The sequence below is a fragment of the Taudactylus pleione genome, unplaced genomic scaffold, assembly GCF_031769625.1.
Source record: "Taudactylus pleione unplaced genomic scaffold, aTauple2 ptg000189l, whole genome shotgun sequence".
NCBI lineage: Eukaryota > Metazoa > Chordata > Amphibia > Anura > Myobatrachidae > Taudactylus > Taudactylus pleione.
The window spans coordinates 8,700,754-8,725,254 of NW_028284591.1; the positions used below are offsets into that span (position 1 = coordinate 8,700,754).

At 49.6% G+C, this 24,501-nt stretch overlaps 1 protein-coding gene across 3 annotated transcripts in view; it reads left to right on the forward strand.

Moving 5' to 3' along the window:
* The window catches only part of ZBTB7C (zinc finger and BTB domain containing 7C), a 392,632-nt gene that overhangs the window by 158,077 nt on the left and 210,054 nt on the right, over positions 1–24,501 (forward strand). For all 3 annotated transcript variants that reach the window (XM_088476546.1, XM_088476545.1, XM_088476547.1), the window contains exon 2: positions 24,085–24,170. The gene's annotated coding sequence lies outside the window, so the exon portion shown is untranslated. The remainder of the gene's footprint in view (positions 1–24,084; positions 24,171–24,501) is intronic.

A 24,501-nucleotide genomic window follows, 5' to 3' on the forward strand; every position in this document is an offset into this window, starting at 1 on the left:
AGAGGCAACTTGAGCAATTGTGTGAAAATCATGCAAATATATGCACCACCCTTCAAAATGTTTGTAATTGATCCCCCATAGATTACAATATAACAATAGCATGGAAAATTGTAAAATATTTAACTGGCTAAAGAGGGTGCCCAAGGGCACAATATGAGCCAATCACATGATGCTCTCATTCTGCCCTCTGGCACCCACGTAGGCCAGGTACCTCCTACAGCTGCCAAGCCTCTCAGCTAACTGATTAATGGTATGCATTAAAGGGTTTCCAGCCTCCATAAAGGGGTTTTATCCTTCAGATTAAGTTATTAATGGCTTAAACATACCCTCTTGCAACTTTTCTCTTTGTAGTTTTCATACAGTATGTGCTCTTCAGCCATGTATTAATATCATTAGGCATAGTTGTTTATTCAAACTCGGTTATGGCTTTGCCATTTCCTGGGTACAACTGGATGCAATGTAGGTAACACAGTACAGCTGTGTTCCATCTCAGGTACAGAAATTAACCTGTCTGCCTATATCTATTCTTGGCTGGAAAGTTTTTAAAGAAGTTGGAAGAAAAGAAAAAGCCTTTAGTAAATGTTTCAGGAAGGAAGGCATGTACAGAGCGAAGAAGTGAAAGTGGTCTGAAGGTGGGGGAGTTTACTTTTCAGCAGGACTTTTTTCCATGTACTGTGCTTTTAGCTAAGAGCGAGAGGAGAATGTGCGCAGCCTCTGTCCAGCGACAGACCTGTAACGTAAACACTCCCGACTCTCTCAGTAAACCGCACTTCGTTTCATCCTGTGAGACATTTTTCTGGTTGATGGGAAGGTCTGGCACTAGCTGACATGACCTTGTAACATGAAGCACTCTGGGCTTGGATTCGGATGCTCAGACATATTCCAGAGAATATAAAAACAAATTGAGCTCTTGAAGTCCCAAGAAAATGAAAATACAAACTGCAAAACACAATAAGATAAATATAGATGTCCTCATTCCTCCGTAGCGCCTGATATGCCTGAAATAAGGCGGCACGATTGTCATAGTGGTTAGCATTACTGCCTCACAGCCATGAGTTAATTAGGTAAATTCCTGATCAAGGCACCATCTGTGAGGAGTTTGTATGTTCTCCCATGTTTGCGTGGCTTTCCTCCGGTTGTTCTGGTATCCTCCCATACTCAAGCAAAACATATTAGGTAGGTTAATTGGGTTCTGACAAAACAATTAACACAAGAGCAGTGTTTCCCAAACTCAGTACTCAGAGACCCCTTACAGCAGGACCGCAACAAGGGGGGAGGGGAGAGGAGGTGCATCGGGTGCGCTGCTGCACCTGCCGCCAGTGTCCTCCAGCCCGGCGCCACAGGGGGGCACCAAGCCGGACGCCCGCTGAGATTACCAGCGGGCACCCGGCTCCTTCCCTGCAGCTCCACGGTAGCCGGAGGCTGGAGTTCTCTCCTGAACTCCAGCTTCCGGCTCTCCCCATGGGTACTATGGGAGAGATGTCATGACATCTCTCCCATAGTTCCGAGGAGCAGACCGGACGGCGATGGACGTAGGATCGGGGTTTAAGGTAAGTATTGTTTGGGGTTTTTTTGTGTAAGCGGCACTACAGGGGCATTACCATATGGCCATTACTACATTGGCATTACTATGGGGGTATTACCATATGGGCACTACTACAGGGGCATTACTATATGGGCACTACTACAGGGGCATTAGTATATGGGCACTACTACAGGGGCATTACTATATGGGCACTACTACAGGGGCATTACCTCAGGAGGCATTACTATAGGTGCACTGCTGAAGGGGGCATTACTATGGGGGAATTACCAGAGGGGGGCACCAAATTACTGTCTTGCCCCGGGTGACAAAAATCCTAGTTTCGGCCCTGCTTACAGTGCATGTTTTCCAGATCATAATTTTATAAAATGCTAATAATAATACTAAAATGCTATCAGTATTTTGTCTACAACTACTGCATCTGCCGCTTAGAAATATAAGGATTTTTAGAATTCACCTCTGTCCTGAGACCAATATAACTCCAGTCTCATCCTTTATAAGGTGACAGAACTTTTACAAAGGGCTTTATTCAGAGATGCGCACCACGTCACTGTCGGTTGAAAGCGGACAGTGGCCCTCATTCAGAGCCGCTCGCTATTTGCGGTTGTTCGTTCTAAAACAAGAGGTGGCTATTCAACTGAAACGTTCGCTAATTGCGGACTGTTCACGCCTCTAAGTCTGAACGAGCACCATACGTCATGTCCGCTATTTATTAGATTAATCGAGTACATCGAACAGCGTATGAACAAGTGACGTGGTCAATGACGCTGCTGTATTAATTATGCACTCCCTTAAAACGCCCGTTTTGACCTTTAAGCACGCCTGCGTTCGAATTCCACCCCCCCCCCCCGTTTGTTCGAATTCCACCCCCCCCCCGTTTTCAAGCACCTTCCCCTGTTACCACCCACATACGCCTCCTTCTGTCACTCAAAATAGCAGGAATTCGCTATATAGCGAACAAACGATTTTTGGCCGCACTGACTGGTTCGCGCATGCGTATTAAAATCCGTACACATGCGCAGATGTGCGAACATCGGTCAGAACGAACGAGCGGCTGCTTACGAGCGGCTCTGAATCAGGGCCAGTGTATCCATTCTGCGTGTCTGGGTCGCACTGCACATGGATCCCGATGGTTACTGTTGAAGGCCGCCAAACGAATCTGGACGCAGAGAGAGGCAATTTCAGGGGGCATGTCTGGGTAGTAACGGGGGTGGCTAGCCAGACGCGGGCGTGTCACGTTCAGTGACTGCAACTTTTGGCGAAGTTGCGCGGGTCCCGGTGGCCATGTTCAGACTGAGATTCTGCGCCTCCATGGGGCTGGTGCAATGTTCGATGATCTGTCCGATGTAGCATCTTAATGCGCACAGTGGCAGAACAGCGCCACAGCTGGTGGGCACCTCTGTACGAATCTGTACGGCTGTAATAGCATACACCTCTGAATCAGGCCCCCGGTGTGTGGTTTGCACGTGGGGTTGAGCTCCTATGGTTGATCTGTCTCCTTACCGGTGCATTTTTGCTGTGGTCTCCATGAAACTCACTTGTATTAGGCTGTGCTCAGACAACACCTTGCACACCCGACACCCTTCACTGCTCTCCCTGCTCTAAACGTAAGGCACCATAAGCGCGAGATGTGTCTGAATCTAGACATGCCCATGCCCATCACAAAAATGTGCAACGTGCGCCACAAAAATGCGACCAACTCTACACGAGCTCCATTATTATTTTTCTTTCTGATATCACCGTCCTGGGGATAGATTTATTAAAGCTTCTAAAACAGCCAATTGGAGGCTCTGCCCATAGCATCCAATCAGATCCTGGCTATCATTTCTCCATTGCATACTACAAAATGGTAGACAGAACCTGATTAGTTGCCACTGTAAACACCTCCACTTGTCTGTTTTAGAAGCTTTAGTAGATCTGCCCCTTCATCTTCACTAATGATAATATGAGATATGGTAAGAACTTACCTTTGTTATCTCTATTTCTACGAAGTCCATAGGGTTCCACAGGATACCTTGGGGGTTTAGGTGTGACGTCAGTCATCGGGCACCATAGAGTTAAGCTTTCAGCCTCCCAGGATGCACTAGGGTCCCCCTCCTATACTCCGCCCCCGAGCCAAGGCACCTCAGTTAGTTACCAAGCCATAGGCCGGAGGAGGAGAAGAAAGAGAGAGAAAGAAGATCTGGATACACACAAGAATCACACTCTCACCAGAGGGAGACGGAAAAACCGGTGACCAGACCAAAGCCCATCTGCAGCACAGGTGCGACAGGGCGGGAGTCCTGTGGAACCCTATGGACTTCGTAGAAATAGAGATAACAAAGGTAAGTTCTTACCATATCTCATATTTTCTACTTCAGGGTCCATAGGGTATCCACAGGATACCTTGGGGATGTCCCAAAGCAGTATCCTTTAAGGGTGGGGACGCTCCTGTGCTGAAAGGAGAATCCGCCGCCCGAAGGAAGCATCCTGAGAGGCGAAGGTGTCAAACCTGTAATACCTCACGAAGGTATGGACAGAGGACCACGTAGCAGCCTTGCAGATCTGGACTGCAGAGGCACCACGTCGAGCTGCCCACGAAGGACCCACAGACCTAGTGGAATGAGCCTTCAAAGAAGGAGGAACCGGCAGACCTTCATGAAGATAAGCTTCAGAAATAGCCATACGGATCCAGGCTGCCAAAGTTTGCTTTGAAGCAGGCCAACCCTTTTTACGGAAGCCATAGAGGACAAACAAGGCGTCCGACTTCCTAAACGAAGAAGTGCGGTCAACATAAGTCCTTAAGGCCCGCACAACATCCAAAGTGGCCTCACCCACTGAAAGACCAGGTGAGTTAAAGGCCGGAACAACTATTTCCTCATTAACATGAAACTCGGAAACAACTTTGGGAAGAAATTCAGGCCGAGTGCGGAGCACTGCCCTGTTCCCATGAAAAATCAAGAAAGGGGGTCTACAAGAAAGAGCCCCTAAATCAGAAACACATCTGGCCGAAGCTATGGCCAGAAGGAAAACAGTCTTAGCTGTTAGCCATTTAAGATCCACTGAGCCCAGTGGTTCAAACGGCGGTCCCTGGAGAGCCCTCAGGACCACAGCCAAATCCCAAGGCGCCACAGGTGGAACAAAGGGCGGCTGAATGCGGAGAACACCTTGCATAAAGGTGCGCACATCCGGGATTGTAGCAATCCTACGGTGAAACCAGACAGACAGGGCCAAAACCTGTACCTTCAAAAAAGCAAGGCGAAGCCCATGATCTAGTCCCGCTTGTAGGAAGGCGAGTATCCTAGACAGACGAAACTCCCGCGGTGCATAACCTCTCGGTCGACACCACTGGAAGAACGTATGCCACACACGATGGTATATCCTCGCGGAAGACGGTTTCCGAGCTCGTAACATGGTACGCACTACAGAGCTGGAAAGCCCCCTGGACCTCAACATGGCTGTCTCAACAGCCACGCCGTCAAAGACAGCCAAGTCAGGTCCGGGTGAAGACAAGGACCCTGCGACAGAAGGTCCGGTCGTAGAGGCAACCGCAGAGGACTGTCCACGGACAGACCCTGAAGGTCTGAGAACCAGTGCCGTCTGGGCCACGCGGGAGCTATCAACAGGAGCGTCCCTCCTTCCTGTTTGAATTTCCGGATTACCCGTGGAAGAAGGGAAACCGGAGGAAACAGGTATGCGAACCGGAACGTCCACCGGACAGACAGAGCATCCACCAGAGACGCCTCTTCGTCTCTTGTGCGAGACCCGTACACCGGCAACTTGTTGTTGTGCCGGGACGCCATGAGGTTGATCTCTGGAAGACCCCACTTGTCCACCAGCAGTTGAAAAACGTCCAGGTGCAGGGACCATTCCCCCGGATGAACGTCCTGGCGATTTAGAAAGTCCGCCTCCCAATTTAGCACTCCCAGGATGAAGACAGCTGATATGGCCGGAAGATTGCGCTCCGCCCATACCAGGATCCGAGACACCTCTACGAGAGCTGCCCGACTTCGGGTTCCTCCTTGCCTGTTTATGTAGGCCACGGTGGTAGCGTTGTCCGACTGGACCTGCACTGGGCGACCCTGGAGAACCCTATGTGCCTGCTGGAGGGCATTGAAGACCGCACGGAGTTCCAAGATATTTATTGGAAGCTCCGCTTCTGTCGGCGTCCACCTGCCCAAGTGTGGACCCGAAACTGCTCCCCAGCCCCGAAGACTGGCGTCCGTTGTCAACAGGACCCAATTTGGTACCCAGAACGGACGTCCCTTGCTGAGATGGGTCGTCTGCAACCACCAGGCAAGGGACAGGCGAACCTCCGGGGTGAGCACTATCGTCTGGGACTTTAGAGACTGAGGCAGCCCGTTCCACTTGGACAGGATCAGGTGCTGCAGAGGTCTGGAGTGAAACTGGGCATATTCCACCATGTCGAACACCGACACCATGGAGCCCAGTAACCTCATCGCCGAGTGTAGAGACACCCGGCGGCTGTGCAGACAACTGCGCACCCTCGACTGTAAAGCAGAGATCTTTTCCCCCATCACAAAGATCCTTTGCTGTCCCGAGTCCAATAAGGCTTCGAGGTGCAGAATCCGCCGAGATGGGATTAGAGTGGACTTCTGCCAGTTTATTAACCAGCCGTGCCGTTGCAGTGGCGCAATGGTCAGGTCCAAGTGGCGCAGAAGGAGCTCCGGAGATCCTGCCACTAATAAAAGGTCATCCAAGTACGGCAACATGCGGACTCCCTGCAGCCGCAGAGAAGCCGCCATGACCGCCATCACCTTGGTGAACACACGCGGTGCTGTCGCCAGGCCAAAAGGTAACGCCCGAAACTGAAAGTGGTCGCTGTGGATTGCAAACCTGAGGAACTGTTGATGGCGCAAAAGAATCGGGACATGCAGGTAAGCGTCCTGTATGTCCAATGACACCATGTAGTCCCCAGGTTCCAGCGCCAGAATGATGGACCGTAGGGTCTCCATCCGAAACTTCGGCACCCGCAAAGACCTGTTGAGAGCTTTGAGGTTGAGAATCGGACGATACGACCCATTGGGTTTCTGCACCAAAAAAAGATTGGAATAGAAACCCTGGCCCCTCTGGGAGAATGGAACAGGCACTATAACTCCAGCCTGGAGCATAGTGTGCAAGACCTTCCGCAGCTCCGTGGCCTTGTTCCGGTCTGATGGTAGACCTGTGGTGAAAAATCGAGCCGGGGGTCTGTGCCGGAAAGAGAGGGCGTACCCGTAGGAGACCACCTCGAGAACCCAAGTGTCTGTCGTGGTGACCGACCAACACCGGGCAAACTGCAGCAGGCGGCCTCCCACTTTGGGATCCCCCAAAGGGAGGCCCGGACCGTCAGGCCGCAGGCTTGTCATCTGGCTTACGGGCCGGACGTCTGGTACTCCATGCCTGCTTCCGGCTCTTGGCCGATTTCTTGGGACCAGCCTGTCGGGTAAAAGACTGTGGTTTGGGCCTGCCCTGGGCCCTATAAGACCGAAAGGACGATGGTCCTGAACCAGAAGGAACAGCGGCCGACGGGAGACATGCCGATTTGGCTGCCGCCAGCGTTGCCACAATCTTGTCCAGATCTGGACCGAAGAGAACTTCTCCGTTAAAGGGCAACACCTCCAAACCCTTTTTGGAATCAGCGTCCGCCTTCCAGGATCGCAACCACAAGGTGCGACGAGCAGCCACCGCTGCTGAAGAAATTCGAGACACCAGGGTACTAATGTCTAAGGCCGCCTCGTTGATATAAGTGGCCGAATCACGGAGATTACCAATCAACTCCGCCTGTTCGGGCGGACAGTCGGAATCGAAGGACGCCTCCAATGAATCCGCCCAGGGCTCCATCGCTCTGGCAACCCAGCAAATGGCCATAGCCAGCCGCGCTGCCCCCCCCGCAAGGGAATAAGCGGACTTCAGGCAGATCTCCACCTTGCGGTCCATAGCATCCTTAAGGGAGGACACGGATGGCATTGGCAATGTGGCACTACGGACAAGACGTGTCACATGAGAGTCCACCTGTGGAGGGGATTCTCACTTAGCAAAATAATTATCCGCGAACGGATAAGCCACCGCCAGGCGCCTCTGCGGTTGGTATCGCTTGCCAGGCTGTTTCCACGCCTCCTCTAAATGGTCCACCAACTGACTCGAAAGAGGAAAGACTGTGGCGTCACCCTTCACATCCTTAAAAAAGGCATACTTGGATTTAGCCGCTGGGGGAACTTCGTCCTCAATCACCAAGGCTGTGCGGACTGCCCGAATAAGTCCAGGAATATATACCTTGGACCTAGCGTCTGCGTCCTTAGTATGGAGAGGTTCCTGATCGTAAGGATCCAGAATCTCCCCATCATCAGACGTCCCTTCGTCATCTTCATAAGGAGCCGACAGAGACGCCACCGGCCGTTTATGTGACCGCATCACAGCCTCCCCCTGCAACACATCCGACAAGTGCTGTACAGAACTCGTCAGGGAGTTAACCCACGCCGGCTCCTGAGAAACCGGGAGAGGGGAAATAGGGAGACTGCGGGGTACCACCAATTGTCTTGGGAAACCCTGCATGGGTGACGACACCACTGATTGCTGGGACAAACCCATCTGCGTAAACGCGGGCTGCGGAGCTAACTGACCCACTAAGGTTGTAAGCGCCTGAGCGAAACAAGCCCAGGGCGGCTCCTGTACCGGTGCTGTAACCGTAATAGGCCGCGCCATTGACAAACACTGCCGGCAAAGGCCCTCCGCGCTACCCTCCCCCTCCGCTAAAGGTACTTTACACGTAGTACACTGTAGCCGGAGAGGAAAGTCACTTTCAGACATGATGGTACAAAGTATGTGACCCCTCTCACCAATTGTTTTTAAAAAGGCGAGAGACCACCCTGCAGCACCGCACTGCAAGGGCTTTAGCAGAAAGAACAGGGACAGTAATAAAGCTGACAGTCAGAAATGGAAAGTACAGGCAGCAGCGCTAGCACAGTCACATACAATGCAAAGAAACTCAATTCCTGCACTAACCAGCGCTGATAAATCAACTACACAGACACAGAGTCTGGTAGGACACAGCGCTGCATACACAGACCTGGACCAAATCGGAGGAGAGGTATGCGGGGGGACCCAGACCATGATGCCTCTGAATCCAGGCTTCCAGCAGCATTCACCATGCGTTGTTAAGATGGCCGCCGAGGAGCAGAGAGGAGGCTGGCCTGGGGGAGGAGCGCTGCTACAGGACCAGTCGGCAGTGTGCAGAGAGGGCTGTGTGCAGCGGGGGAGGCGCCGGCTGTGAGACAGGGAAGGCGCGCTCCCCTGGCATGCATTTAACCCCCGGGACGCCGCAGCGCTACCGCTCTGCTGCGATCCGCTGTCCCAGGGGGGTAGTGGAAGCGCAGGTTATATACCTGGCTCCACGCTGCAGCCAGTCCCCAGGGAGCCCCCTGCCTGGGGACTCTGGACCATGTAACAGCGGGGACCCTCCGCGGGACCCCGCTGCTTACCTTGCTGTCCCCCTTGATTCCGGCCATGGTCCGGAACATCTGGGGTCACCGCTAGCTGTGACCCCAGATGCTCACCAGCATCCCCGGATCGGTACCGGCGTTCTGGTACCGGCGGGGGTGTAGGGAAGACAGCATGGACGTCAGGACTGACTGTCCATGCTGTACATCCAGATGTGCAGCCACAGCTGCATTGCAGAAAACTTCAGGGGCTCTTCTTAGCCCCCACTCCAACAGGTGCAACCAACTCCGGCCGGGCACCAAACTAAACTGAGGTGCCTTGGCTCGGGGGCGGGGTATAGGAGGGGGACCCTAGTGCATCCTGGGAGGCTGAAAGCTTAACTCTATGGTGCCCGATGACTGACATCACACCTATACCCCCAAGGTATCCTGTGGATACCCTATGGACCCTGAAGTAGAAAACTTTTTTATTCTGCAAACTTTAAAACAAAAATGAATTTAGACATTAAACAAGATAGGACAACTTTAGCCTAAAGCGGTAAACGGTTAAAAGTTTGTTGTCCAAGCTATGATTCGCCTGTACCGTTTTGTTTTCCAGAAACATCCCTTGCACAGGGCTGCAGTTAATGTGTTTTGTCTGTGGAGAAATCCCCCTCCTATTGCGTCCTGCCTGTCTCTGTCTATAATTACTGAGCTAGGGCTGCCGTCCGCTCAGACAAGTTCTCATTGGTCAGTGTCACACGGGATACACAGGAGAATTCCTGGTGACATGGATGTGACAGTGGGGACTTCATCAACACCTCTAAGGGGCTCTGCTGTCGAGCTGAGTGTCTGACGTGACAGCAGGGAAAGGTCCAAGGTGTATAGATCTGTTTTCTAAAAATGCCATCTGCAGACTTTCCATCTCATCAGTATTCAGGAGGAGCGGTGCCAAGGGCAGGCGGGTTATCTGGCAGAGAGCGGAATATGTACGTCTTGCAGTTTGCTCACACCGCTGTGCGTTCCCATTTAATGCTCTGGGAGAAACTCAATCCTTCTTTCATACCATGTTCTGTCCTGAAGAGACGAGAGATGTGCCCGGCACTTACTTTTGACGTCTTCTCTGTAAATACTTTCACCTAAAGGGATGATCCGTATTTCCGTATGGAAGGATTTTTAAATGAAGAATTCAGCACATGTAATCGGAGTCCGCGGAGTCTGCGGGAAGTTTACATGCAGCGGGTTATTGACGCATGGCAGAAAGGATGGGCCGTTTCCACAACACACAACAAATGATTTATCTTTAATAGCTAGTGGCAGTAGGGATTTAAAAGCCATCGAGGTGGATAAATGTCACAGCTTAAAAGCAGACAGCTGTTAGAGACGGTGTACCTGGGAATGTACCTAACAGACTGAGGGGCCCATGTGTCAAGCCTCTCGGCCCCGTTAATCATGCGAAAACGGCAGTTTTTCTGTATGATTGTCATTGAATTAACTAAAAGTCCTACTTATCAAGAAAATAACACGGAAGTCGCAGGTGTTCCCTGCGGTAATTGCCGGAACAGAGCATACAGATGTGTCCTTATACATCCAGCCACAATGCCCCATGCAGCGCGATTTGCCTGGGGTGAGGGAGCCGCCATGTCCCGTACCACTATGCTAGCGTCTTTTTTTGCAGAAAATGCATCTAAGTCGCAATGCAATGCGACTAGGATGCGCCAGCAGACTGTGCTGAGTCATTTGATGTGTGACACTTGTGTATCTGTGTGTGACTGAGGGGCCTATTCATCAACACTAAAATAACGTTTTTAAGGACATTTTCCTTAAATAGCGTTATTTTAGTATTCATGAAGAGACTTAACACAGGAGATATCACTGATATCTCCTTGCTAAGTCCTCCTGCGTTCATTTCCGCACTCCCAAAACATTAGTACATTAGTATGGGGATATGGAAATTATGGTATTCATCAAATTCCGAAAATTATGTATTTTCGGAATTTGATGGAGTTACTAATCGCCACTGAGAGGTGGCGTGTAGCGGGTCACGCTTACCTGTGTCAGCGTGGGCAGGTTCCCCTCCGGCGTCTTCCTCCGGCGCTCTGGTCTCTCCTCTGGCTCCGTCTGCTATGCTGACATGTGGTCTCCCAGCAGAACACAATAAAGTTTAGAAGAAAAAATATATATATATTTTTTTCTAAACAGTACTGTGTGCTGTTGGGAGACCACATGTCAGCATAGCAGACGGAGCAGGAGGCTGCTGCGCGGGCAGGTAAGTGCTGGACAGGGGGGGAGGTGAGTGAGGGGGGGGGGGCAGGAGAGCGGAGGGGGGACACAAACTTACCGCATCTGTAGGCAGTGCTGCGCATGTGCTGGCTTTACAGATGTAACAGAGCATGTGCAGCACTGCTTCCAGCTGCGGTAAGTTAGTGTAGATAGAGATAACTATCTATTTCCTGAAAAGCTGTCATTGCAAAAATGACAGCTTTTCGGAATAGATAGTTATAGGGAGGAGGAATGATGCATTACTCCGGTAATTAGGTAGAACTCCATGCGAGTTCTAAACCTAATTACCTCCAGAGAAACGTTAGTTATGATGAATAGGCCCCTGAGCCTGTATTTGAAGCACAACAGAACTTGGAATGAAAAAAGCTGCGGCCGCTACATTGTAGCACTGCGATAAACAGATATACTGACTCGGTTGCACACAGATATACAGCCATGGCCAAAAGTTTTGAGAATGACACAAGTATTGGTTATCACATAGTTTGCTACTTCAGTGTTTTTAGACCTTTTTGTCAGATGTTACTATGGTATACTGAAGTATAATTACAGCATTTCATAAATGTCAAAGGCTTTTATTGACAATTACATTAAGTTTATGCAAAGAGAGAATATTTGCAGTGTTGACCCTTCTTTTTCAAGACCTCAGCAATTCGCCCTGGCATGCTGTCAATCAACTTCTGGGCCACATACTGACTGCACATTCCTGCCTAATCAATGCTTGGAGTTTGTCAGAATTTGAGGGTTTTTGTTTGCCCACCCGCCTCTTGAGGATTGACCACAAGTTCTCAATGGGATTAAGTTCTGGGGAGTTTCCTGGCCATGGACGCAAAATTTCGCACCAGCAGACTGTGCTGATTCATTTGATGTGTGACAACTTTACCCCAGTCCTCAGCAGTCCAATCCCTGTACGTTTTGCAGAATATTAGTCTGTCCCTGTTGTTTTTCCTGGAGAGAAGTGGCTTTTTTGCTGCCCTTCTTGACATCAGGCCATCCTCCAAAAGTCTTCGCCTCACTGTGCGTGAAGAAGTACTCACACCTGCCTGCTGCCGGAATCAGTATGATATGCCGGTGGCTGATATCAATTCCTAATAACCTTTATACCCAAAATGTCGCTATTTAGCGTTATAAGTCGCACACAAAATAATTGCTTTCTAGACTTTGATTGTGGTTCCAAAGCACAAAATGATATTATTCACCAAAAAGCAGATAGTTACACGCCTTGATCTAAAATACAATTAGCGCAAAAGATTATGCATAAACAAGGTACAGTCAATACATTACGCAGGCGCTCTGGATCCAGATTTCCGGCATCAAAGGTGAAGCCTCCGTCAACAGAAAGAATATGATGACTAATTAACAACGCTTGCATATAAACCCTTGCAGAGATTAGGCAATACAATAGAAACGAGTTGGCATAATCCTATTGGTGGTTCTTCTGTCATAGGTCAGTTGGTACAATGGTAGTTCAGCCCTCCAATGGCTCTTTGTGTGTGTTTTAACTAATCAATAGACACTACATACAAAGTACATTCTAACACATAATTCTCTATAATCCATAACTTGCAGACGCATGTTGTGATCTCCTTGCCGATGGAACCAGAGATCTGCAAATAAAATGTGGTTTAGAGTATTACCAAACACAATGTGGCTTCTACATACTAAACGGCGTGAAAACACTCTGGCATGCCTGCGTCCACAACTACACTCCCCCGTTACTACTGCCTTGCCCCTGTTACCACCCGCAAACGGCCTCTCCTGTCACTCATTCCACTGGGCTGTTTTTGCATGGTGTGCGAGCAAAATCTGATCGCTCGTAGTAGTTTGAGCACGCGCACTGCGAACTACACGCATGCGCACATTAGCTAAATCGTCTGCAACGAGCATCCGCTTGCTAGCGAGCAGGTCTAAATCAGGTCCTAAGTTCATTGTCATGGCAAAGAGGAACTGCAATTCATCTGATCACTCTTCATGACATTCTGGAGTATATGCAAATTGCCATCATAAAAACTGAAGCAGCAGACTTTTGGCCATAGCTGTATATATAGAAATACTGAACATACTGTACATAAAATATGCTAATGCGACAGGCGGTAGATTATGCATTGAGACGCCTACCGAAGCCCTCGTAGTTAAGGCACTGGAGGATGACCTGATTGGACACTGGTGGCTGCGATGGGGGGGCTTTGGGAGCCAGATCGGACAGAGGCAGCTGCGCGGGGGGAGCCAGAATGGACAGCGGCGGCCGCCGGGGAAGCCGATCTGACACTTGCGGCAGGAGCGTGCTGGACCACAGTCACAGCTCATAGGGCCTCATTCAGAGGCGGTCGGAGGATGCAAGCGGTCGCTCAGAAACTGGGCGGCCACTTGCATCCTGACCGCCTGCCTCTGTTGCGGTCGTTAGGCTGTGGGTTAACACCCACAACTCTAACAACTGCTCCGGTGATGGTCGCGATGGTCAGAGACCATCGCGACCATCGGGGCTTACGACGAGACCCTAGGGTAGGGTCTCCCTTGTCGTAAGCCCCGGAGAGCTTCTGGCTCTGTCTGAGCCGGAAGCTCTCCACTGACATCACTCCACTAGTGATGTCAGTGGGGCCGCCCCCAAATGGTAGGGAACGCCGCCTCCTCCGCCCCCATGGGAACGCCTCCGTTTGGGCTGCCAACCCCCTGGCCCGCCTTCCAAACGGGGCGAGCTGTCAATCAACATCGACAGCTCGCCCCCTTTTGATCGAGACCCACTATGACCGGCGCTGTCGGTCGTAGCGGGTCTCATGCATGCGCACGACGGCGCCGTCGTGCGCATGCTCTGTGGGGGGCCATCGACCCGTCCGAGCGCATCGGCGCTAACAACCGGGTCTGAATGACCCCCATAGTCCTGGCTGCTGGTAGCGGCTGCGGCAGGCTTGGGAGGCGGACAGGTGTCTGGGGTGAAAGAGAGGGGGGAATAGAGAGGGGGGCTGACGCAGTGTGAGGAAATCCTTATGGATACCTCAGCTATGACTGAAAAGTATCACTTTTCCAAAAAGTTGACTCCGCAAAAAGAGCAGCTTTTCGGAAGCGATACTTTTGCTAGTGAGGTATGATGAATGCCTCCAAAAAAAGAGTTTAAAACATAAATGTCACTAGAGATAATGATGAATAGGCCCCTTATGTTGCACAAATGCACTTAGTGCTGCACAATATCAGACCCTGAATGTAAAACAGATGCAGGAAAAGAAGTAGAATTACTCCAAAAGCATAAAAATGTTTTGAAAAATAATTTTTGTTAGATATCCATAAACCATCTGGAAGATGTCCTGTACGTGTGTGAAGGTTTTGTCCAGCTTTTACTATCAGATACAGTACCGAGGTGTAGTTATTATCTTGTAAGAATTGGATTTGGCTGCTAAGGAATCTCCCAGACTGCACGGCAAGCTCATACAGGGGCCCATTTATCAATGCAAACAGGGCATGCCAGTAACACCCCTGATCACTTTGCAAAAAGCGATCTCTTCGGCTGAATGTATCATCCGGGACATGCAGGGACCGGCCGGCCACTGCAGGGGGTGGTGCGCATGCGCAGTCCCGTGGACTGCACATGCACATCTGCCATAGGCCAGTATTCAATTTGAGGCGAAAAGTCCAGACTTTTCGCCTGCTGGACTTTTCACCTCCTTCACCTGTTTTCCAGGCGGAAAAGTATCGCACGCGTGCCCGCTTTTCCCCGTATTCAATTCCAAAGTAGGCGAAAACGGGAACCGGCGAAACCTGGATTGGTGAAAAGTCATGTCAATTTTCGGGTTTTGTTCCTAGGACCCCCCTAAAGATGTCCAGGCATGGGGGTTCAGTCTGGGTACCCTCGTTTAGACCTGCAGAATGTGTTCTGCATATTTAAATAGCCGCGGCAGGTGATTTTCCCGACATTGAAGAAGTGATGCAGGAGAGCATTTTTGGAGTGGTCCCATCATATTTGGGGTACATGAAAATGGGTACTAGCATATTTTTAAGTCCCTAAACTAATTCTTGTAAAAATCTGCAAAAAGGCATCTGCCGCTAATAGCCTATTCTAGAAAACACCTGTCGCATACTTACAGAATACCCCTGAACCTATTTCGCTATTTTTAAACACTGTTCCCCTATGTTTTTTTCTCCCCAAAATTGACAGGACTTTTTGTTTGTTTCAGTTTCGCCGGGTCCCGTTTTCGCGTACTTTCAAATTGAATACGGGGTTACGCGGGGGGGCACGATACTTTTCTGCATGCAAAACAGGCGAAGTAGGAGAAAAGTCCGGGAGGCGAAAAAGAATCGCAGGTGCGAATCAAATTGAATACGGGCCTTAGTATCTGCTCCCCATGAGATGCCCAGAGAGCCGACACAGCAGGTCACTCTGTGGGGCGGGCCGGGTTTCTATGTCATTAGGCTCCACCCCTTGTCAAGGGAAACTGCCACGAATGATGAGTTTTAGCTTAATTTAGTCCCGCCCCCTCCATACGGAGCCGGAACTGGGCAGGATGCGGGAGACCCGGATACTCTTCCGGGCAAGCGAGGGGCTCTCTGAAACTCGGGAGCCTCCTGCAACTTCCAGGAGAGTAAGTAAGTATGTACAGATGTCTCCTCATTCGCCGTTGCTCAAGTCATGTCAAATAGCTCCTCTCGGCGCACTAGGGCCCTGATTCAGAGCCGGACGCTCTGACCAGAGCGCTCGCTCTGAATCAGGGCCCACCTCCATAATTATGGAGCGTCCTCCTGGACGCTCGTATAGCTGTGGGTCACCACCCACAGCATATACGAGCGTGCAGGATGATGGTCACGATGGTCGTGACCATCGCGACCATCGCCACTGCGAGCCGAAGCCTGAGGTTGAGTTTCTCAACCGCAAGGCCCGGAGTGATTTTGGCTCTATCACTAGGGATGTCAGTGGGGCCGGCTTCTGACGGTAGGCGTTCCCTTGGGAACGCCTCCGTCTGGGAGGCACGCCCCCGGCACACCCACCAAAGGGCGTGCTGTCAATCAACATCGACAGCACGCCCCCTTTGATCAGACACAACGAGCGAAGGAAAGTCCTTCGCTCGTCGCGTCTCGCGCATGCGCACGACGGAGCTCCCTCCGTCGTGCGCATGCGCAGTGCAGACCATCGACCCACTTGCGAGCGGACAGCCGCTCGTGAGTGGGTCTGAATCAGGCCCTAGGTACTCGGCTATGCTCAAAATTTGAATCTTATTTGCACAGATAAAAAAACTCAGGGCGACATAGCTGCCTTGCTAACTTGCACTGATCCATATGATCAATTTGGTGTGCAACGTTTGTATATACAGTACAGTAGGTGTGGTGACTGCGGACGCAACTTTTTCTCACGCCAAGTTCTGTTCTGCTTTATCTGCTGCTTTGTACGTGTTATAAACAAATTCCTGTGCAGTTAAAGTCGCAGCCCATCGTCTATAGTACACTGTGAGTGATGTTTCCCTGCGAATAAGACGCAAAATGTAAATAAAACTACGGTACGCAACACCTCTCGGAGCCGCTCAGTTGCGCTGTATGGCGTATAGACGTTAGGTGTATGAGGAGGACACATCTGTATGTACAGTGAGTCCGCTTAGACCTAAGTAGCACAATGTTATTTCTGTTAATTAGGATGCTGCTGTAATTATGGGCCTGTAGGGCCACAGCTGTCTCTCCTGCAGAACATTCCTCCTTATCTCACAGCTCCGCTAATTAATTAAGCAGACATCAAGCCTTGAAATTCTCTGTCCAGGTTAGTGCCCCAGATTACAAGCAAACTCCAATATTCCTCAATGTGGTGCTTTATTTTATACAGGAAAGCACAGAATGAAGCTTGTTGTTTGATATAGTCTATGTGAAATATTTAATATGTTCTGTACTGTGGGCCTGATTCAGAGCCGCTCATAAGCGGCCGCTCGTTCGCTCTGAGCGATGTTCGCACATCTGCGCAATGCGTATGGGTTTTAGTACGCATGCGCGAACCAGTCAGTGCGGTTGAAAATCGTGTGCTCGCTAAATAGCGAATGCCTGCTAATTTGAGTGACAGGATGAGGCGTTTGTGGGTGGTAACAGGGGAAGGTGCTTGAAAACGGGGAGTGGAGATCCGAACGCAGGCGTGCCAAACGGTCAAAACGGGCGTTTAATGGAAGTGCATAATTAACAAAGCAGCGTCATCGACCACGTCAGTTGGGTGTCTTATAGCCAGAACTGCTCGCATGATTGCGGTAGGAAAATGCTACCACAAGAATAGCGAGCAGTTCATACGCCTTTCGATGTACTCGATTAATCTAATAAATAGCGGAGATGACGTATAATGCGAACGGCCAGGGGGCGTTTTCTACAAAATAACGTACGCATGTTTTGTTCGCTCGTTCAGACATAGAGGCGTTAACAGACTGCAAAGAGCGAACGGTCAATTTAAATAGCCACCCCCTTTTTCAGAACGAATGTTCGCAAATAGCGTCCGGCTTTGAATCAGGCCCTGTGTCCGATTCCTAACCATGCGCTCCTTTCCTGCGCCACTGGCCGCATCCCGGATACAAATACGCTGAATGATTTCTATCATGTCCAGACAAAATGATATCAGATACTCGCCAGAGGCAGTGCCGGCCCACAGGCCCCAATTAAACCCCTTCTAACAAGCCCCAACAGTAACAGGGACCAGCTACAATAGTTGGAGTGACAAGGCTGCAGTTAATTTTATTATAACTAAATTGCTATTTCTCTTTCTTTAGTTTCTATTATCACATCAGCATATTGGGCCTGATTCAGACCCGCTTGCAAATTCTCTTGCTCCGGGGCTCACTACAAACGGGGCGTCTGTCGATGTTGATCGACAGCTCACCCCGTTGTGTAGGCTGCTAGACAAACGGAGACGTTTCTGAAGGAACGCCTGCCGTTTGTGGGCAGCCCTACTGACATCACGAGTGATGTCAGTAGAGAGCTTCCGGCTCTATTAGAGCCGAAAGCTCACTGGTCCCCGGAAGATCACTGGTCGCAATGGTCGCAAATTTCGCGGCCATCACCTGGCCGCACGCTAAAGCTGTGGGTGGTCACCCACAGCTTAGCGAGCAGCCAGGAGGCCTGGGTTATTTAAAACAAAGCGGCCGCCCTGATTCAGAGCGAGCTCTCACTTTTTTGCGAGCGGCTCTGAATCAGGCCCATTGTCCACAACATGAAACAGACCCCCCAAATTCCCTAAAGCTCCCTATTATCTCCCATATTATAAGGACGACCCTCCTGACCAACTAGATGTCTCCAAGTGATCATGTGATCAGTGTCCGTACCTGAAACCTCCCCATCTGCTCACGCACCTGACATCTGCTGCAGCCGCGCTAATCCAGCCTCTCAGGCCTCGCCAAGCCTGGCATTCTCAAACACAGTGCCACAGCAAATGTCAGAAACGGGTCAACCTGAAAATGGTCTTAGGACCTCATTCAGAGCCGGACGCTATTTAAATTGAACACTCGCTCTTTGCGGTCTGTTGATGCCTCTATGTCTGAGCGAGCGTCCGAAACATGCGCTCGCTATTTTGTAAAGGCGCCCCTTGGCCGCTCGCATCATACGTCATCTCCGCTATTTATTTGATTAATCGAGTACATCGAAAGGCGTATGAACTGCTCGCAATTCTTGTGGTAGGATTTTCCAACCGCAATCATGCGAGCAGTTCAGGCTAAAAGACAACCAAGTGACGTGGCCGATGACGCTGCTTTGTTAATTATGCACACCCTTAAAACGCCCGTTTTGACCGTTTGGCACGCCTGCGTTCGGATCTCCACTCCCCGTTTTCAAGCACCTTCCCCTGTTACCACCCACAAATGCCTCATGCTGTCAATCAAATTACTAGCCCCTCGCTATTTTGCGAGCACACGATTTCCGACCGCACTGACTGGTTGGCGCATGCGCATTACGACCCATACGCATGCGCAGATGTGCGAACATCGCTCGGAGCGAGCGAGCGGCCGCTTACGAGCGGCTCTGAATCAGGCCGTTACAGAGCAAAAAAGGAACATCTTACATAGCAGCTGGCAAGTTGACCTCTATTTCATTATATTATCACATTACAATCAGTACGAATAATCAGGGAGTGATGTACAATTGGGCGCACGTAAGCGTCGTTGGGACTAATTCTAATGGTGCATACACACGGTCAGATTTCTTATCAGATATGAACGATAACGATTGTAAAAATCGTTCAATACGTTTCATATCTTTGACATGTAGGGCATGCATCGACGAATGATGCGCGTTCCCGCATGTCAGATAACGATCTCTGACATCGACTGTGTTTGCAGTCAGATTTTGATGATTTAATTCATTTTAATACTGTCAGAAAATCGTTCAGTCGTTCATCGTTGATGAAATCGTTCAAATCGTTGTAAAAATCGTTCAATCGTTCATCAAATCTGACCGTGTGTATGTACCATAAGTCATTCGGATCTGTTTTCTCAGACGCAAAGGGTGAGATGTAGCATACGGCGCATGTACAGAAGCAAATTTGCGCATTTTTACCTATCTCCGCTTCTGAGTAGGATGGATTTTTGCTGGCTCTTGCTTTGCGTGAAATTGGCGTTTCAGGGAGGCGACAATTCAGTCGCACAGAGCAGTCCTGTCTTGTGGGAGTGTCCTGGGAGAGATGTGTAAAATATGCATTTTGTTAGAGCACATGCTAAAATAAATAAAATCTCACGCTTTCACCAATTTGCATATTCCGTCAGCTGATCTCCTGACGTCTCCTTACGCTTAGAAAGGCTGCTACCGAGCATAGGGCCTGATTCAGAGCCGCTCGTAAGCGGCCGCTCGTTCGTTCCGACTGATGTTCGCACAACTGCGCATGCGCACAGATCGTAATACGGATGCGCGAACCAGTCAGTGCGGCCGAAAATCGTTTGTTCGCTAAATAGCGAATGCCTGCTATTTTGAGAGACAGGAGGAGGCGTATGTGGGCGGTAACAGGGGAAGGTGCTTGAAAACGGGGAGTGGAGATCAGACCGCAGGCGTGCTTAAAGGTCAAAACGTTTTATGGGTGTGCATAATTAATACAGCAGCGTCATTGACCACGTCACTTGGTTGATTTATAGTCAGAACTGCTCGCAAGATTGTGGTAGGAAAAACCAACCACAAGAATAGCGAGCAGTTCATACGCTGTTCGATGTACTCGATTAATCTATTAAATAGCGGACATGACGTATGATGCGAGCGGCCAGGGGGCGTCTTTTTCAATATTACGACCGCAAGTTTTGACATAGAGGCGTGAACAGACCACAAAAAGTGCGAACGGTTCATTTGAATAGCCACCCCTTTTTAATGAACGAGCGAGCGCAAATAGCGTCCGGCTCTGAATCAGGCCCATAGTCGGGTCTGTTCAGGGAAATGTGGCAAAGCCAGATCACACCAAAAACACAAATGAGCCAGTCTGGAGGCACATGTCTTGTGGGTGCTCAATCCCTGGTACAAATTACGCCCTGATCATAACGATGATAGAGACAATTGGCAGCTGTTTCTGATTGGCCGAGTGCATCTTGACCCCTCCCACTGATCTGTTTAAGAGCAACTATTAGTGTAGCTGCAAGTTAACGTCTATTCATATTATTTATATGATATTTGCCTTTGTCAAGCGTCAGGAAAGAAAAAGTATCATTCGATTTTTTTTTTTTAAGGAAAGACAAGGGATGTTTGTATTTCATTGAACATTATTATTATTATCCTTTATTTATATGGCACCACAAGGGTTCCGCAGCTCCTCACAAAGTAAATAAACAAATGAGCAAACACAAAACCATCGACTTACAGTACATTACAGTGCAGGACAAGGACAACGTTTATAAACATTGCCGCAATAGCGATCATAACACAATAAGCAGCAGGGCGTCAGCTACCAAGTGGTAGGTGCCCTTGTGGGGTGTTTGGAGCAGATGATCGTATGAGTGAGGGAAGAGGGCCCTGCTGGTGAGAGCTTACATTCATGAGTAATTTTAATTAGTTTATGTATTTAATTGTACTTTACATGCAAGGTAAGCCCCATGTGCTGCATAAGGAGGGTGCCATTTGCTGGGGGAGGGGGCTCCGTCTGTGAGGGGGGGTGTTTTGCTGGGGAGGGGCGGAGCCGGTGTTACATTGTGAAGGCTGACGGGTCCCTCCAACTTGCTGGTGCTCCTCCATCTTCTGCGGCCACTCCCAGAATGCAATGCGCGACGTTGTCACACGGTATGACGTCCTCTTACCCAGCACCGGTATTTTGGGAGGGTTGCTGGGAGACTGGGACTGCAAGTGGGGAGGCAGGGAATCCTGAGTCCCGGCAGCAGGCAAGAACAGGCGGGGTGATGGCAGGTGCTCTCAGCCCGCAGCACCCTGGGAGCTGATTGGCTGGCACCTTATCACTTTCTTATCACTTTTCACTCTGTCTCCTAACACTGCTTAGTAAATAGACCCCTTCATTTTTACAAAAGTAGGTGAAAATAAAGTGTTCGGGCCATTCATCAAGAAGGTAAAGCAGGAGATATCATAGATATGGTCCGCTGTCCCCATAAACTAGTATGGGGACGGAATTCATCAAGCTCCGAAAATACTATATTTTCAGAGCTTGAGTGCGGTAGCATTCGCCATCTTCAGAAGGCGAATGCTCCCGCATGTGGATTGCAACCCACTCCTTCCCTTTTGGATCCCTCCGCCCCTGTCCGGCTCCTTCCACCAGACGTCGTGGGCTCTTGTGAGTATGCGTGACCTGTAGGACCTGTAGGTCACGCATGCTCACTCCCGTCACTTCTCCAAAAGGAGCAGTGAAGCCGCTCGCTTGGACAGCTGATTTCGCAGTAATGATGAACTGCTCCGGATTCCGCGGCGAGTTAGAATGTTAATTATCGGGGTTCAGACCCCGATAATTAAAATCATGAAAAGGCCCCATAGGGTCTGCTTCAGAGTTAGGAGCAAATCCCCAAAATTTTGCAATTTGCACCTGGAACAAACCCTGTTGCAATGCAAGGGGTGCAGATGCATTTCATTTGTTGGTATGCACAGTGTCGGACTGGCTCACAGGGCTACAGGGGAATCCCCTGGTGGGCTCCACTGCCCGAGGACCCACCCCCTCCCCTAGGGATCATGTTGGAGACTTTGCGCTTGAAATCCTTTAGAATGTAAGCTTTCATGAGCAGGGACCTCTTCCCTCATGTGCTTCTCTTTACATTTTCTTCTACTCTCTACTCCCCATTAGGGCACCTAACACGGGACCGCCAACTCCCGGCAGCTTATTGTGAGTGCTTTAATCACTATTGCAGCAATGTATATAAGTTGTGTCCTTGTCCTGCACTGTAATGTACTGTAAGTTACTTGTTTCTAGTTCACCTATTAGTTCTATGTACTATGTAAGCCTCTGCGGAACACTTGTGGCGCCATATAAATAAAGGATAATAATAATAATAATAATAATTATACATTATATGTATATGTTACATTACACTGCACAGGACTATGGTGTATTCTCCACACTGCATTGCTGTTATTAGTCTGGTACATTATCTTGCATGCACTAGCAGTAATACAGATACATTTTTAAAGGGTCCCAGACCATGCACTCTCCCTCTGGAGGCTGGACGCACTCCTAAGTATGAGCCCCTATTACTGCATTCCCCCGGTGGGCCCTTCTTGCCCCAGCCCCTAATGCGGTTCTCCCAAAATCAAGAGAACCGCATGGCTCCAGAGCCTGGCGTCAGGCAGGCCCGGCCCTGCGCAGTGACCCCTAAGTGCGCTGCGCCACCACAGTTTGGGAAACACTGGTGTCATCTAAAACTTTCTCATTTATTTTCCATGGAAAAAAATAAAATAAATAAAACTGACATGAGAATCAGACAGGGGGGTATATTTACTAAAGTGAGAGTTTTTAGAAGTGGAGATGTTGCCCATAGCAACCAATCAGATTCTAGCTATTATCTTCTAGAAGGTGCTAGTTGAATGATAAGTAGATTCTGATTGGTTGCTATGGGCAATATCTCCACTTCTAAAAACTGCACTTTAGTAAATTTACCTCAGAGGGTCTGATTTAGAGATGCGCTCTGTGACTTTCTGCAAATGCCGCCACATACTCCTTCCCTGCTGTACGGCCTTGCTGTAGATGAATTTGCTGGGATGAGACGCCCACTTTCAGCATCCATGGGCGCGGTAATACCGATTGGTGCAATCTTAGGCACCATCATCGGTCGCACCACAGAAACTTGCATCACCCCCATAGCAGGTGCAGCTTCTCAGTCTGACCTTGGCCTCCTATGCCTGCGGCCTGTGTCTGGGAACACGCTCGCATTGACATTCACGCAACACGTCCATTACACGCCCACTAAACGGACCATCTTTGCGTGCACTACTAGCCCATCACTTTTCCACTAGATCTGATACCGTCCATCTTGATTGCACAAGCCCCGGTGTGCGTCCTCTCTGTGTAACGCAGGCGCCATATCCACCAGGGGACAGCTTCTTCCATTTGAAGGAGCTAAATTTTACTTCTGTAAAATGACTGCGAACTTGATGCAATGAGCAATTCATTTAGCCGTACAATCAGAAGCAGTCTCTGTCTGAGGCCCCCTCCTCTCTCTCCGGCGGCCAGCTGCGCACTGAGCGTAGCGCCGCACCGGTAGACTCTGGACACTAGAGTGTGCCCAAAGTGTACAGCGCGTGCCCAAAACACCGGGAAAGAGGCCGCGGCGGCCATTTCCAGGCGATTTTGACAGCGCTGATACTGGAGCCAACGTGGGACTCCGGCGGCGGAGTGGTAACTATTAAAAATATAATGGTAAAATATATACCCATTATAGAAACGCCTATAATATATATTCACTTTAGAGTAAAAGCAGTTTGTACATTTTTAACAAAATGTATATTCTTTTTATTTTCCAGAATTATCCATCTTTGCTTTTCTGGAGTTGCAGATACATTTTACCACCCAAGGTCAGACTGTTGTTGTGATGCGAGTATAAATTTTGGTAAGCCATTTATTAATACATATAATATATTGGCCATGTACATTATATTTCAACTATGAAAGACAAATCTAGTGCTGACTGTTTCTTTCATTTGGGAACTAAGGAGCTGATTCAGAGCCGCTTGCTGGATGCGATCGCTCGCACGATGTGTGTGCAAATTGTGTAAGCAGTGCTACCGCACAGCAATGCATTAGCACGCCCAGTATTTCTTACACAGCGATCACATAGTGTATGCAGACACCCACCAGCCTGTTTTAAGAAGCCCACTTGTGCACATCATGTCCAGGAAGTGCATGCAACCATCGGTACATCGGATGCAATCGCAGCGCTT